Below are 6,267 nucleotides of genomic sequence, written 5' to 3'. Positions count from 1 at the left end.
CAAGATGGTGCTGAGGGATCCGACAAGAAGCGCGGCAGCCGAGGAGGTCACCGCGGCAAAGACAAGCAACAAGAGAGGCCTGCTCGAGGCCAAGACAAGAAAGAGGGAGATGATGATCATGACGATGATGATGAGTCTAGCGAGCACGAGTTTCAGAAAGCTACAGAGGTTATGTGCGTCGATGGAGGCGCATTGTTGCATTCTTCCCACCGTCAACTTAAATAGTGGGCGCGTGAGATCAATGCGACGAAGCCGATGATTGACGCATAGAAGCCACTGAAATGGTCCAACATGCCTATCATTTTTGACGCTGAGATCACCCCGACCGCACAACCGTGGTCGGGTGCTTGCCATTGTTGGTTTCTCCACCAATCCGCAACCTCAAGTTGACAAAAATGCTAGTTGACGATGGGGCTGGTCTGAACTTGATCTCGCCCAACGTGATCAAAAGGTTGTAGATCCCTGACGAAGATCTCGAGGAAATAGGTACATTTTAAGGGATCAATCTAGGGAGAAGCCAACCTAAAGGAAAGGTCACACTGCCAGTCACATTTGGTGGCGACCTGAACTACCGGACATAAAAGATCATTTTTGATGTTGCCGAGATCCCATTGCCATATAACGAGATCCTTGGCCGTCCAACACTGGCCAAGTTCATGGCGGCGTCACACTACGCATACAACAAGCTGAAGATGCCCAGCCCAATGAGCATCATACTGTCGGGTGCGACAAGAGGGATGCGCTCATCTGTGCTGACCAACTCTACCGAGAGGCAGTTGTAACACCTACCGCCAAAACACTTGCTCCTGCCACTGGAGCCCCTGAGGGGAAGAAGACTGGCAAGACCTCAACCACTGGCAAGACTTCTAGCCCCGGCAAGGACTCCTGCACTCACTCCGGCAAACGCACCTCCTCGGAGTGCTACGTTCCCGTCGAGGACGTGTCACAGAGCTCCACCGGCAAGAGCAAGAAATCCAAGGCAGCACCACCAGAAACCAAGAAGGTATCCATCAAGGAGGATGGTACAGGCGGAGATTTTACCGTAAGCTCCACCCTTGATAGCAAATAGGAAAGCGCGCTCGTCGCCTTCCCGCGGGCGAATGTTGATGTGTTTGCATGGCAAGCATCTGACATCCCCGATGTTCCCAGGGAGGTGATTGAGCACCACCTTACTATCTGTCCTCATGCATGGCTCGTCAAGTAGAAGGTCAGAAAGCAAGCTTTGGAGCAACAAGAGTTCATCGAGGAGATCATGAAGTTGGAAGTGGCAGGCTTGGTCAGAGGAGTGCTCCACCCAACGTGGTTGGCCAATCCAGTGGTGGTGCGAAAGGCAAATAGTAAATGGAGGCTGTGTATTAACTATACAGATATAAATAAAGCCTATCCAAAGGATCCTTTCCCTTTGCCACGCGTTGACTAGATAGTAGACTCCACTGCCGGGTGCGACCTGCTATCGTTCCTTGACGCCTACTCAGGATACCACCAAATCTTCATGATGAAGGAAGATGAAGAAAGGACCGTGTTCATCACCACATGTGGTACGTACTGTTTGTACGAATGCCTTTCGGGTTGAAAAACGCTGGTTCGACGTTTGCCCGGGCGGTCCAAATTGGTTTTGAACCCCAACTACATAGAAATATGGAAGCTTATATGGATGATATAGTGGTCAAAACCAAGGATAAGGCCACGCTCGTGCAAGATCTGGAGGAAACATTTGCAAATTTGCGCAAGATCAACCTCAATCTCAACCCTGAGAAGTGTGTGTTTAGCGTCCCATCCGGCAAACTTCTTGGGTTCTTTGTATCTCAACATGGAATCAAGGCAAACCCTGACAAGATCAAGGCGATTGAGCAGATTGAGGCGCCAAGACGAGTCAAGGATGTCCAAAGGCTTGCCGGCTGCGTTGCTGCTCTGAGTAGGTTCATCTCCAAATCTACTGAGCGCGCCCTCCACTTTTTCAAAATTTTGAAAAAGACAGGTCCAATGGATTGGACTCTGGAAGTGGAGGGAGCGCTGCAGGACTTGAAGAAGTACCTCTCCTCCATGCCGATACTAGTCGCGCCTAAACCACAAGTGCCATTGTTGTTATATCTAGCGGCAACAAATCAAGTGGTCAGTGATGCACTAGTGGCACAGAGAGAAGTTGAGGAAGAAGTAGCGGCAACAGCGAGGCCATCAGATGATGAGCCAGAGCCTTCCCCGGCAGGGCCTGATGCCGGCAAGGCGGCACCCCCGGTGGAACTTGGCCCCGGCAAGACAGGATCTACGTGAGCAAGCGAAGGAAAACAAAGGAAGAAGATGATGCAGCACCCAATCTACTTTGTTAGCTCCCTCTTGAAGGGGGCTAGATCAATATATTCTGGTATGCAGAAGCTGCTTTTCCGCCTTCTTATGGCCTCAAGAAAGCTGCGTCACTATTTCCAAGCACATGAGATCAACGTTGTCACTAACCTCCCATTGCAATGGATCTTGCACAACCCAGATGCAACCGGGAGGATTGTGGAGTCGGTGTTGGAACTGTCAAGCTTTGGTCTCAAGTTTGAAAGAACTCTGACAATTAAGAGCAGAGCCTTAGCAGAGTTCATAGCAGAATGGACCTCAATGCCTAACCAAGAAATTCAAGAGACCACTTGTCGGTGTCAAAACCGGCGGATCTCGGGTAGGGGGTCCCGAACTGTGTGTCTAGGCGGATGGTAACAGGAGACAAGGGACACGATGTTTTTACCCAGGTTCGGGCCCTCTCGATGGAGGTAAAACCCTACTCCTGCTTGATTAATATTGATGATATGGGTAGTACAAGAGTAGATCTACCACGAGATTAGAGAGGCTAAACCCTAGAAGCTAGCCTATGGTATGATTGTTGTTCGTCCTATGGACTAAAACCCTCCGGTTTATATAGGCACCAAAGAGGGTTAGGGTTACACAGAGTCGGTTATAATGGTAGGAGATCTACATATCCGTATCGCCAAGCTTGCCTTCCACGCCAAGGAAAGTCCCATCCGGACACGGGATGAAGTCTTCAATCTTGTATCTTCATAGTCCGGGAGTCCGGCCAAAGGTGATAGTTCGGCTATCCGGACACCCCCTAATCCAGGACTCCCTCAGTAGCCCCTGAACCAGGATTCAATGACGACGAGCCGGTGCGCATATTGTCTTCGACATTGCAAGGCGGGTTCCTCCTCCGAATACTTCATAGAAGATTTTGAACACAAGGATAGTGTCCGACTCTGAAAAATAAGTTCCACATACCACCATAGAGAGAATAATATTTACACAAATTCAATCTGCTGACGTATTCCGTGGCGTGACACCACACCACGGCCAAGCCTTTATTCAAATCGTTTTTACTGTCCCACCTCAGCGTGTTTAGCGAGGCGGTTTTCTTGGCACGTCTTGTCAAAGCAGAGATCGTGTCCCCTTATTCCAGGATTCTCATTAATACGGGCACGGGTAACCCAGTCGTGCCTGTTGGCACGTCTTCTCTATCGAAGGCGAGCCCCGAACGGTCACGGGGAAGGCTCTTGGTATTCAACCTCTTTATAAAGAGACCAAGGCTCCACTCCTTTCTATCAATCTCAATCGAATCCGCCCCTCGCCTCGAGTTCCAACACCCAAAGCTCCAGATTCAGGCGCTTCAGACCTTCGATGATGTCCGGCTCCGACCTACAAGGCCGGTGGATGCCTTCCTCCGTTACGGAAGAAGACGTGCTAAAGCTAAGAGATGCCAGGTATCTAACCGGCGAAATTTCGCATAGGCTGCCTGCCCAAGGGCAGGTTATTCCCACTCCCAAGCCTGGCGAAAGCGTGGTGTTCGTGTCTCACTTCCTTCGGGGGCTAGGCTTCCCGACGGACCCCTTCGCGAGGGGGCTCATGTTTTACTATGGGTTGGAATTTCATGACTTGGATCTGGAGTCCATCCTCCACATCTCATCGTTCATTGTCGTATGCGAAGCCTTCCTTCGCATTACCCCTCACTTCGGATTGTGGCTCAAGACCTTCAAAGTGGAGCCGAAGATGATCAAGGGGCAGCAGGCAGAGTGCGGAGGGGCTGTTATAAGCAAGAATGCCGATGCTCCATGGCCCGAGGGCTCTTTTCAAGAGGAGCTCAACCTATGGCAACAAGAGTGGTTTTCTATCACAGCTCCCAGGGGCACCAAATGGGTGGCGCCACCTGCCTTTCGCTCGGGTCCTCCACCGTGGCTGGCGTCATGGGTCAATAAAGGACTTGACTGGGGGCCGTCCAAGGACGTGCCCTTGTTGCAGGGCTGCATTCAAGACCTCATAGAGATATATCACTCTGGTTGTAGTAGCGCAGGTCATGCTGATTCGTCGCACCCTGCCCTGCAAACGTCGCCCCCTCCGCCTGTGGGAATTTAACCCGGAGGGACCATGAGCTCTCCAACATTTTATGGGCGCGACGCCCGTGGAGATGTACAAGCTTTTCTTCGGATCACAAGCGATGTGTCCGTACTTGACCGAGGACGCAGGTCTGAGCTGCAATCGCCCGGATACTCAAGTAAGTAGCCCTGTACCCGGACACGCTATCCCATATTTATCACAAACTTGCCCTTTAAAATAGTTGTCCCTTGAACAGGAGTGGATAGCGAAAGCGAAGTTAATCAGGTGTCCAGCCCCCCTCCCTGAGACCACGCCGGATCCCGTGTTAACCAGGATGCTGGAGGTTGCGCCTTCGGAAGAAGGTGAAGGGGGGAACAAGGAAGCTACCGCCTCTGCGAAGGAGGCTGTCAGGAAAGGAGGGATCGAGAATCCCTCCATCCAAGGGAAGAAGAGGACCTCCTCTGAAGACCCGGAGACCATGGTCTCAAAGCGGGGGAAGAAATCTTCGTCAGAGGGTCCTGCGCCGAGAGACGCCTCGGCCGCATTGTGCCCCCAAGGGGATCAGCCCTCCACCGAGCCGTAAGTAAAAAGGGGAGTTTTTTTTAAATAAAGGATATCCCTGCCCTATTTCTGATGAAGATAACCGAAATTTTACCTTGTAGTTCGGATCTCAGCCCTTCTCAGCAGAGCTCATCTTCAAGGGATCTTCGTCTGGAGATGATGGAGAGCGAAACGCCTCCCCCTGCCGTACCGTCTTGCGAGGCGGCCGACCCTGAGGTGTCGTCGCGGAGGGTTTCTCCGAGTCCGGTGGGGCCGGAAGGCAGTCGTATGTCCCCCCAAAGCCCTCCGCATCCGACCTTCAAAAAAGGCCATCAGACAAGTCCGACACCACCTGGTGTATGGTCGGAGGAGATGAAGGATCTGCTCGGGCGAGCGTCTATCTCAGAAGATCGCCCTGCGTTAATGGGTACGGTGATTGAAAGGATTTCATCCGCTGAGAGCAGATTGCACGAAGCCGTCAAAAGTTTACTAACAGGTTTTGAGGTACGCAAAATGATGTACCTTCTGACAGTTCCGCATATAAAATGCGCCTTGTGTTGTAAAAAATGACAGCACGCCGAGGATCATAATCCCAGGTATAATATGTTGCCCTTCCTATGTAGGTGGCGAAGTGTCCGGTGGCTAGCCAGACTGATGAATTTGTCGAACTAAAGCGGCAACTTGACGTGGTGGATGCCGACATCGCACTTGTCAATAAGCGGCTTGACGAGTCACAAGGTATGTGATTTCTCCGCGGACACCTGGTAAGGGAGCTTGATGCCCATGCCTTACAACATGTATGCTTGATGCAGATGGTGCCGTTGCCATGGAGAACGTTCAGGCGGAGCTCGCCCGAGCCAAGGAGCAGGCCGGAAAAAGTGATGTGGCTGCCTTAAAGGCGGCCGAAGAGCTAAAAGCCTAACAGGCTGCTCACTGCCGAAGCAAGAAGGAAAAGGCCGAGATGGCCGTGAAGTTGAAGAATGCTGCCGACCGCTGCAAGCTTCTTGAAAAGGAAGATCGAGCGGTGCAAGAGGACCTGAAGAAGGCCACTACCGAGGCCAAGGATGCTCGCTCTGCGATGAGAGCTATGAATTAGGAGCTACGTCAGGCCGGAGATATCGCGGCTGGAAATCCCTTTCTGCTGCGGAGGAAGTTCGTGGATCCTAAATATGCTCAGTTGGACCGGCTGTGGAGTGCGGAGGATGCTTATCTAGACTTGGCGGCAAGTGCCGCGGACACGGCCGAACACTTCCGAGATCAAAAGGATCACGAAATGGAAAAGTTTTTTTGGTCGCAGTTCCATAATCCAGAGCGCCCTCTTCCATTAACCGATCGCTTGGCCGAATGGGAGGAGCTGAATAGGTTATCCGGACTTGCCATGAAGGATGT

The sequence above is a fragment of the Triticum aestivum genome, chromosome 7B (genome assembly GCF_018294505.1).
Source record: "Triticum aestivum cultivar Chinese Spring chromosome 7B, IWGSC CS RefSeq v2.1, whole genome shotgun sequence".
NCBI classification, from domain to species: domain Eukaryota; kingdom Viridiplantae; phylum Streptophyta; class Magnoliopsida; order Poales; family Poaceae; genus Triticum; species Triticum aestivum.
Note: the sequence above shows the minus strand (reverse complement) of the source record.